Source organism: Thunnus maccoyii, chromosome 3 (genome assembly GCF_910596095.1).
Source record: "Thunnus maccoyii chromosome 3, fThuMac1.1, whole genome shotgun sequence".
Classification (NCBI taxonomy): Eukaryota; Metazoa; Chordata; class Actinopteri; order Scombriformes; family Scombridae; genus Thunnus; species Thunnus maccoyii.
This window is the reverse complement of record NC_056535.1, coordinates 14,298,025-14,309,601: the sequence shown is the minus strand read 5'-3', so window position 1 is coordinate 14,309,601 and position 11,577 is coordinate 14,298,025. Positions and strand designations below refer to the sequence as shown.

At 38.2% G+C, this 11,577-nt stretch overlaps 1 protein-coding gene across 1 annotated transcript in view; it reads right to left on the bottom strand.

Moving 5' to 3' along the window:
* Positions 1-11,577, bottom strand: part of mapkapk2a (MAPK activated protein kinase 2a) — a 32,823-nt gene that overhangs the window by 12,328 nt on the left and 8,918 nt on the right. The window lies entirely within an intron of this gene.

Here is an 11,577-nt window from a genome sequence, read left to right as displayed (position 1 = left end):
TTTGCTGATACTTTATTAATCTCCAACAGCAAAATGATACTCTTACCACCGTACAAGAGGAAATCAAATTAGCTGGTCAGATGCGGAGAGAGGTTTCTGGAACCTTTAGAAATTCAGCATACTGCCCAAGGACACTCAGGAACCCTGGTCTTATGGTGCCTGGCATGACTCATCCTTTATGGCCAAGAATGATTAAATTCAATATTACACTGCCTGCATTGCTAAATTTAAACAAGCAATTTTATGTGGGTATATTGTTTTTCACCCCCAAAACCCAGTGTTCAAATGTTCATCACCATGGTGGAGAATAAGCACACAATGAAATTCTTGATCATATGTTAAATGTGATTTCACAGTATGCACTGTTAATTCCTTTGTTCAAAGTAATAGGCATGGTAATTGAATATACATATACAAATAAAACTATGATATCCAATAATGCTCTGTAAGGAAAAGCGGTCAGTAAATTGCAAAGTATGAGCTTTTAAAATTGGGTGCCCCTGTTTAGCAAGCAGAAGACCTTGATCTGAACTGGACAGGGTCATGTATTATAACCTTGCTAGTTGTAAATAATACAGCAAATGCCATGGAGATAGATTGTCACAGGAACCTAGCTGACTCCCTTTCAGTAGTCAAAGAGTTGCTTGGTCAAATATAGGCCTGAACTCCTGAACTATGAGCTCCAGCCTGTCTCAAAGAGTAAATATAAGATAAACATCTTTAACTTCACCACATAGGAGAAAGTATTGATTACACTGCTATCTCTTAAAAACAAGATTTCAGTGAGAATTTATTTGAATTTAGGAACAAAAATGCAAATATAATGCATACTCCAACTAATTTTACATTGACAGCACTGACACCATAGTTTTTTGTGAGCACAATCTTCCTTTTTGTGTTATTTATTTGACCGGCAAAAAGTTGAGGCCCCACTTTTTAGTTTTCCATTCCCAAAGAAGATCTCAGTACACAAATAATTAAATAAATCTGCCACCAGGTGTAAAGAAACTACACTGCTGTGTTGCTTTCAACTACACAGCAGTCGTATTTCAGTTGTACATCTGCTCAAAGTTAAGAAGTAGTGACATATTAAATGTGGAATAACTGTGCTGGGTTTAATTATATGATATACTATACAACACAACAAGTAAAATCCTATGAAAATCCTTGTTAGTCAATAAAAAGAATTCAGTCTTGTAGCTTTGACAATAAGCCATCGTCTTTCCATCTCGTTGTGTATTACATTCCAACCCTTCCCACGGACACAACACAACAGTGGGATTGGTTCCAGCGGGCAACGTATCTATTCTGCTGTCTGGTTGCAGAAAGGACATTTATATGCACATTTATATACACAGCTGACAGCACAGTGAGAGGACAGGCAAAGCTACTTTCATAAATAGTCAAACATTCAAAGGTTTAACCTGACTTATTATGATTTCTAGAGGCTACTTTGTGTCAGATGTGTTAGATGGAATTATTCTGAATGCAAGGACCCATTGCTACTTATAATGATCTCTCCTTTCATGAGACTTCCTCTGTCAGAAGTCTTTGCCATGCATACGTGTGACAGAGAAACCTGGTTTGTAATCATTTAAAAAGATGATTACAAACCAGGTTTCTCATACAACTGGTCGACTGTAACTCTGTTGTGAATGTAACGCACTGAGGCCATATTCAGTCCTAGTAACGTCTCTGTACTCCCTCATAGCAGAGTTTACAGCTCTGATCGGTCTGATCTCCAGCTGTGATTGGCCATCACGGTGTTCAGCCACAGTGATGTTGGGTTATGTTTCTCCAAAAGTTGACTCTGGCTCAACTTTCCGGCCGCAGTCCGGTGCGGCACCGCTGCAGCCAAAACACCCGCAGAAGAAACGCACTACCCCCATTCCAATGAATGGGAGAACTGGCATTTTCGCCGCACCACCTGATTTGATTTGGTCTGAATACTGCCTAAGTGTTCTTGTTGGGTTCCCCCATCTGACTCTATCTGTGATCAGATTAGGTTCTATTACTCAGTTCAACCAGGAAACACTTCAACTTGCTAAGTGCTTGAACTCAAACCCATCTTTAGCTGAAACGACCCATTTAAACCTTAAACCTCAAATTCTCTGTTCTCCTTTACTCCATGCGTTTGTGCATGGAGTAAAGGAGATGAGGCCATCCTGTTATTACATAGCTGTATAAGTTTAATCAAAACATAAATTAAAACTGGTGAAATAGTTGTGCCTGTTAAAGTCAGCCCAAAGAGATGTAGAGTAAACTAATAGACTTGCATATAAATTAAATTACAGCAAGTCATTGAAAAACATTTTCAGCAATGATTAAAGCAGTGCATTATCACTACTGCTTGGTTCAAAATAGACATACCTGTGCTATGACTGCTTTTAAAGCCAAATTGATAATCATTTGTGAAGGTAAACAACGGTAACATGTCTATCAGAATTCTTTCAAACACCTTGGTAAGGATACTGGCGAGGGCTATATAGGCTTATTGATCGCTACAATTAATTTGAGCAGTTTTATCTTTCATGATAAAAATCAACAGCACTGTATTCTTATAGCTTCAGACACTTCTTTACATCCTCAGTGCAGCCAGCATCAGAAGTCAAATTTTTACAGAAAAAAAAACAAACTTGTATTGTATACTTCTTGTATACTTTTACAATAAAATTAGATTTTCACTCAAATGACATTAGCTACTATGTGTTTTTTGTTCTTGTTCTGATGTCATAACATTACAAACATTGTTTGCAAGGCCACTGAATCAGCCTTCACAGTATTAAGAAGCAGAGAAGCTTTTTAAGTTCAAAACACCCATGCCTCATTTTTCCAGCGTCAAACCACAACAAAAAACCCCTTTCACATCAGTGTGGAGACCACTGAAGGGTTGTTTCATTGTTTCTCCATGTCACTCGGGCATACCAGCTATTTGCATGCTTTACCACTTTGACAACATTTGGCTTAAAAAGTTCACAGCAGGCGTCAATTTACTATCTCACTGTGCTGTACAAGTGTTGCATAAACTACCAAATCTTGATAGTCAGCTAATTAACGGCAGTATTTCAATTGGGAAAAGCTACCAATATTAATTGTTTGTTTTACAGGTTTGGTATTTTGACAACATAGCTTATGACAATAAACTCTGTTTGTTAGCAACAATGAAAATAATATTGAAACTGTGTCTTTATGACTTGTATGATGTTTTTTTTTGTTTTACAGAGGATGTTGGTATGGAAAGGTTATGAATAACTGCAACATATAAAAACATCACCTCTGATTTGGACCAATTGGAAGAATTTGCACAACCTACAAGAGAAAAAAAATACTAAGAAAGGAAATTACCAAGAAAGAAACTACCTAAGAAAGATAAGACAGGCAGACAGACAGGAAAGACAAGACGTCACAAACGAGATTACATAAAGATTTTTACTTTTATACTTCTAATCTAAGGGATAACACGCTGTTTTACCGAACTTTGTGTAATAAATACGCTTTAATATTGGCTACTGTATCTCTGTGCTGGCATGTGAATCATCTTAGTTACCAGGAAGAGTTGGTATGGCTTGGTGCCACATTACTCTCTGCTTTATCTCAACACTGAACACACAGCACAGTTCAACCACCCTTGTGGACAGAACAAACAAGGGTGGGTCTTACTTCCTGCGTCACCACAGAGTAAAAAAAACGCCCAAACGGACACATGAACCTGTGGACACAAACACAGTAGACATAGGACAGAAGTGATGCGCTGTTATTCTGTGACACTTTCACCCTCTACAATGTATTACTGCCAAGTGCCAAAATTTTGTACAGATTTTAAAAAGTAACATTAAATGGGTCATGATTCTGAAAGGGGAACTGAGCTACCAAATCTATTATTATAAATCTGATAATTAATTTATAGATACACAATATTATTTTACAACTGCGCCTCCTATCTACATCCACTACAAATATCACAGAGAAAACAAGAATTTTAAATGTTTAACAGTGCAGGACTGAATGATGGTATAATTATTTATATTATTATATTTTTTATGTATAGCTTGATGGCTGCTCTGTTCAGTAAACTGTTGGCGTGGCTCTCGGTGGGGCTGTAATAATGTGGAGAAAGACAATGAATCTTACCAGCCTAAATCTAAAGCACCACACCAACAACTGGTTCACAACACTTAACTACAACTCTAGGGTCTCTATGACATTAATGTAGATCTCTTTAGTTTTATCCTTATTGTCTGACTTCTTAATGTCAAAGAGACTTGGACTGTGCAGGAACCAAAGTGGTTTTGACTGCCAAAACTGACAAACATGTTGGGAATGTGTTACACATTTTTAACTGAACAGATAATTGTCCTGTGTAGTTACTGTATGGTATATGTTTTTAACTTTTGTTTGTTGCTATTATAAAACATAAGTTTCACCTCCAAACACAGGCATATGTAAAATGGATTTATCGAAAAACAATAGGCTCCGTTGAACTAATGATTTTAAATATATAAAAATATTAATAATATATAAATATAATAATATCGTCTGACTGGCTCACTATTAGTGTTGCTCTCTTGGGGGTTATTTTGTGATGAATAGTTATTGAGAAATAGTTGACAGTGGTCTAGATATGGATGTCTGGGAAACCTTTGCTGTTAACAACAACAACAACAACAACAAATGGATGATTTAGGCTAAAGCTAACAGTGCTCCAATAAGAAATTTTAGACTAGTATTGATCATTATTTTGATGTTTTTAGATATACCAACTCAGTACAGGTTACTAACTAGTTCATGTTGCAAATTTAGAGATAAGCAGGTCTCCCAGATCCTGCATGCCTGTCTGAGTGATCAGAGAGAAGGCCAGAAGATCAATTCATATAGCAGACACTTTTCAGATCACTTTCTGATATGTGGTAAAAATGTATACAACATACAGTTGCTGCTGTCCCTATGCTAGCCCATCTAGCCTTTATCTTAATCTAGTGTGTATGAAAGAAATGGCAGATGAGGAGGCAAGAATACAGTACAAAAGAAATTTGGTTTCTCTGACTTTAATTTAAGATCACAAATTGAAACACTTCTTATAAACATCATATGGTTTGAATTGGCATCCAACCAATCAACCAATCATGACAATACTACTGCTTCCTTATTATTGCTAACTAATAGCCTTGTGGTCTTTGCACTAACAACAATGCTGTCTAAATTTACATCACTGACTGTAATATAAATTATAAACAAATTTTGGACTTTCTCAGTTATGCACGGGGCATTTTATGCAATGAGATTAGTTCATAATTGTTACCCTGATGTCCAAATGTCTAACATGCACTAGAAGGTTTATGCATAAACTGGAAAAAAAGAAGCATTCCCCCCCAAAAATATTATTAGCTCATCCATCTAAATATAGCAGACTTCCATCCACTAACAAAGACTTCACACCATCTTCTTAACACATGCGCAATTGTATACGCACATGAAAACACACCCCCATCACCTCTCTGCTGGTGCTTATATGACTGCATAGCCCCCCATCTGCTGTTGGCCCTTTGAGGCTAAACAGTGAAGCTTGTGGAGAGGGAGGGAGGTGAGGGGGGCAGATGGGCACACAATGCACTTCCTCTAGCCAACACAAAGGCTCCTGAGCCCTGGGCAGGACAGTGGGAGGTGGGATGGGGGAAAGCTGAAGGAGCCCCCATCCTCCACCTGCTACTTGTGAGCCAAGGAACAGGCCAGGGTTGATGTGGTGACACCAGAAGAGGGTACAAAATAGAAAATAACATTGAGGGTGATAGGGCAGTGAAATTCTGTGGAGGAGAGAGATTATAGAGGGGTGACAGGTTAAGCTTGGCTCATTCAGAAAAGCCTCTTAACCTGACAAAAAGGGTTAAACGACAGTCTACCAGAGGAGATGTCTCTAGATATGTGTGTGACTTGTTCATTATGCGTTTGGTGAAGCAGCAAACATGTTTGTGTGTCAATGGGACATGATCTGATTAAAGACATCTGCTAGGCCGCACGAGACCATCAGCTATTCGTGTGTGTGTGTGTGTGTACTTATGCATGTAAACAACCGTTCTGTAACTTGTGTATAGTTTCATTAATGATTGAATGACAATCCCGCCTAAAGTGCCATAAAAGATGTGTTTTCTGTCTAAGGATGGCCCCCGAAACCCAGTTCTGGCCACGGTGGAGACAGTGAACCTGGTGAGGTGAAAGATAACGTTTTACTCGAGTTGACAACAACTACGCTCGTTATTGTAAGTGCAGTAAAACCTTTGCAAGTAAAAAGCCAGTAAGAGTACTTTATCAAAGCACCTATTCAACAAGTGTAAATATGTAGATAAGTGATATTTTCATCTGCTTTGCCTGCAGTCTACCATCCACAGCCGCTATGTTTTACATAACCATAGTGTGCTTGTTAAGCTAATAGTGATTTGTTATGAACAAGCTAAAATAAAAGCTGTCTGTATATAGCTTAACTGTTTAGTAGGGGTGGGAATCTTTGGGAATCTCACAGTTCAATTTGATTCCAATTCTTGGGTGCCCGATTTGACTCAGAATCGATTCACGATTCAAAACCAATTCTCGATTGAATGATAGAAAAGGGAGCACCATTATCAGTCTCTTGCTCCAGTATACTGTGTGCCAAACCATTCACTGGTCTTTAGTCCACTGAAATGCAATATGAAACCTAACTGGCAATTAAAATAAATGATGCGCAGGCATTTCATTTTAAAAAGTTCACTGCATTAATTAAGGAATTATTGAATTTGAAAGCATCTTACCGTCTCCTGCCTGTATGAGAATAACAAATTGAGGGGGAGGAGTGTTCCACTGTGTTGTTATTAACATCATGTCTTCAGCAGTGGAGAGCAGCCTCTCTGCTGCAACGTTATCTCCAGGGAAAGATATCGTTGTCCAACATGCTGAGTGGGTGCAGGGTTTTTGAGGTGAAACAGACTGAGCAAAGTTATTTTCTTCACCTCGGAGTTGGTTAAAGTTTTTTAAGTGCTGCAGTGTGTGTTAGTCAGCCAGTCTCGTTTGTTACTGCTAATAGCTGCTCTGCTCCACTAACATTAGTCTCTGAATGACGGCATAGAAAGTATTCACAATATACTTCACGTTCGTCTTACAAAGGTAATTATTTAGTCATTAAATCAAAAAATGCTTGTAACCACTGCATTTTTTAAAGATGAGTTAAGATGTCTCTAGCGTGTGCGCACTGTAAACTGTCCAGGTGCTGCACTCCCCACACAGTTGAGTTCCACCTTTTTTGTTCCATCAACATCACATTATTAACTGACATTTAGAAAATCGATTTGACATTTGTGAATCCCTTCAGAATAGTAGGATATGAGAAAAGAGATTCTTATGTGAATTGATTTCTTCACCCACCCCTATATGGAAGTTTTTCTTGGACTTTAATAGTTGTAACCCACAGAAGACAATCCACAAATGTGTACCATGATCCACAAATATTTCACTATCCACAAACATGTATTTTGTTTATTTGTTTTGTGTAACGTCAAATCCAAAAAATATGGAGTGATTTACAAATACGCATAGATTCTGAAACGGGTTTGGCACGTTTGTGGATCACTTCCTTTCAGTTTGCCTGTATAGTTTTGATGTATAAATGGATCCACAACTGTGTAAATATGACTTTACATGTATTTTGGTGGTGAAACTATTTACATTTGTAAAACCTCTATCATTTTTTATGTGAAATTAAAATGTGTTTACTTACAAATTATTGCACCTCACATTTGTGGGTTTTTTTTCTACAGATCAGCTGCGGTACAAATAAGACAAAAATCCACAAACTAATAGGAGGGAAGTCACAAATATCACGTTGCCCACAAACTGACAGGGAGTGATCAACAAAGGTGTAAAACCCGTTTCACATGTACAAATGGATCAACAAATACATAAATGTTTACAGAGTAAGTTATGCGTATTTGCAAATTGCTCTGTATTTTTGTGGATGTTTACACAACACAGATTAAAAAAATGCATGTTTGTGGATAGTGAAATATTTGTGAATCATGGTACAATTTTCTGGATTGTCTTGTGTTGGTTACAACTATTGAAGTCCAATAACAACTTCCATACTCCTACTGATTAGCTTAGTTTGTATCATATATTAAAATTTCTTGTAGAAGGAGGAGGACAGAGGAATGACTGATAGTGACTGATATCTGTGCTCTTCATTCTTTCTAAACACAGTATTTTGATGTCAGAAATATTATTTATTTTACTGACATTTTAGATTTGTTTCCAGTGAGATTTAGTTTATATAGTGACTTTCTGAGGTAAACATTACTGTTGCTGCTCTAGAAACAATATTTTATTATATATAAAATATAAAATCATTTTGAATCCAATTCTTTAGCAATGAAAAAGAATCGATAAGGACCAGACCGATAAGGTGTATCGATAAGAGCAGCAAGTATCGATAAAATCCTAACGATACCCATCCCTACTTCTGTCAATATGCTCTTGTGGTAACACATTTTTATGTGGCAACAAAAGGCAGCTATGTCAAGGTTAGTGCAATAACATACAAAGTGTTTAAACTGCAGGTGAAGTGAATATTAGAGGAGGTGTGATTGTCAATACAGACAAAACAAAGACCTGGACAAATTCACCCTGGGCCGCACAAATTAGGCATATACTACAGTTGAAAATGTTTCAACCTGAAGCTGTATGATTCTTCTTAATGAACTTAAAGAACGAATAAAGAACTGGAGATCCTGGTGAGTCTGATGCTCAGTTGACATGGAGAGTGGTTGACAGAACCACTCTCCACACGTACAGCTGATGCATATGTCCCTAGCTAACTACAGCTAGCATCTCTTCAGTCAGTGTAATAGGCTGTTTAGAGTGAATAAACACAGACTGCAAAAACACTCCGTCTGTCAAATTTGTGCGAATAACACAAGGTGAAAATTTGTTTTATATTAAGTTTAATAACACCTTTAAAAAGACGCAAATTACATTTTAAATGACCACTCCATGCTTTAAGGATATCACCAGTCAGAATAAAGCTGTTCTGCAAATAATCGTGACATCCTAGCTCTCAAGACGGATAGCTAGCTCGCCGGTAAATATCTTTAACCAGAAGGTGTCCTAGTACACAACACACAATCATAAAAAATGAGTAGCTAACAAGGGGGAGGAAGTGAGAGAGTGAAATGCAAATCTCACAGATAGGGACTACATCTGTACAGCACACAAAAAACAGCTGTCACACTTCCCGGTGCAGGCTGGAAGACCCACATGGAAACAAAGAAGAAGATGGAGTAGAGTCTTTTATGAGGAACAGCAGGGTGGTGAGAGACAAAGACAAATGGAGATAATGAACAGGTCACTGTTGATAAAGAAGTGAACACGAGGCATATATGAAATTTGTCATGCTTTTGACAACCTCTAATCTCAATCCCCTCCTTTGAGCCGGCCTCACCAACTCCTCCTTTCTGATACCTTATGATTCATAGTGTGAATCCCCCTCTGCAACTGATGCAATTGATGATATTTGTGGCTTCAGTGTATAAATACAAACAGACTGGTGTGTTATCACTTGCTTTCAAATGAAAGGGGTGTGCAATGTGAATGTGTGGTTGGTTGTGTGAATGTGGTATATTTTCAGACAGACCAACTCAAACGTAGGGAAGCCCACTGACATACTGAAGTAAAGATTATCTTTTCCACCATGTTAAAAGCTAAAGACACCGCTGCTAAAATAAACAGTCCATTTACTAATCAGGTCATCATCGTAAAAATAATGACAATTTTAAAGATCAATTTGTGAAGTAAAAGTACCAACATTTTGCTAGTTACAGCTTTTAAAGTGTGATGTTTTCTATGCACCAACACCACATTTGGCTCTAAATTCATGTATTAATGCAGTCTTTTCACTAATATTCACACAAGAGCAACAGTGCATGTACCATGTTGAATGAATGAAAAACATTCACTTCCCTTTTCTATTAACGCCATTCAGCACAATTCAGCTACTTTGCTTCCTTATTAAGAACCGATCATGAGACCCAAGCAAGCAGAAAAAACTGCACACACGATAGTTGGGGGAGAATGAGCCCAGCATATACAGTGTATAAAATTATTATACTAAAATTAAAGTTTGTGTCTGTTAAGAGCCCATTAAGGAAGTATTCTCAGCTATTCAGAAAGTGTTGTTTCAGTATGACAGAGTGCTGCATCAGCTTGGAAATAACTTGTATCACAGATACAACTGACAAGATAGTTCTGGTTCCACCATCACAACCACAATACCACATCCTTACAACCCCCCCCCCGCAACAAAAAAGGAAGCAACACAACAGAGACAGACAAGGTCAGGGCATGGGGGTAGGTGGATACGTGGCTACTGCATCCAACCAGATTATATAAACTGCGATGTTGTAAAATCATATTATGTCTAAGGCGCTTACAATACCAAGATAAATATTTATCAAAGATTTTACTTCAGCTAATCTGTTTATTTGTGACAAATGTGTCAAACAAACATATTTTCACAATAATCTGAAAGGAGAAATAAGGTCTCGTAGCATTAAGTGAGGTGTCAGCGTTTGGTCATACCGCTGACAAACAACACAGATTTAAACCCAACAGGCTGAAACACTGAATTATAGTCAGCCTAGACATAACCACTGGACTGAGGGGGAACAGTACAGAAAAAGAGAAAACAAGCTTCTTTTTCTCAGCCCCACATATACAGTGTACTCTGTATGGCTGTAACTACTGGTCAAATAAAACAATAAATAGTCCACTCTCCCCAAAAATAGGTACACATTCCTCTATAAACACACATATACAGGACTTGTAATGATTTGTGCACACCAAACGCAAAACAAATTTTCGCCTTGCGTTACTTGCACGAATTTGACCGCAGCATTATTTCTGTCTATTCGCCCCAAACAGCCAGAATACATTACTGTACATTAGCTGTAAGCTAGCAAGCAACAGCAGACACCTGGGGGTGGGTATGTGTGTGTTTTTGTGTGTGTGTGTGTGTTTGTGCATGTTCAGTTCAGCCTCTGACTGAAACTCACCAGGAATTCCGGTTCTTTCTGTTATTTCCCGCCAGTCTCTCTACTTTTTCCCCTCTCCTCTCTGGACCTCCATTAAGTACATTTCCCCTTCCGTCAGCAGTCAACATGGACGAAGAGAGACTAATTACATTATAACACCGTGGAGGTCAGCAACTCCACAGCTCACTGCTGCAAATGGGTTGAGAAGCGAAAGTAAAGATAAATCGAGATAAATTAATTCCAAAACTTTAAAAACAAACAAACTCAGAGCTCTCCTCCCTCCGGTAAAAGCCTCTGGATCAGAGCAGAATATTATTCCTCTAGAAGCTCCAGCTCTGCGCTGCAGAGCTCCCCGACACTCAGCAGCTGTCTGTCAGTAAGCAGTGGCTCCGTCCCTCCGGTTCTCCACTCACAACACTCCGCAAAGCCCACTCTGCACATATCTTTCACTCAAGTATATTAAATATTTTCATCTTGTTTGTGTATTCGCGTCACCTGGTCTTTGCTTTGTCTTTGTATATAATTGCGC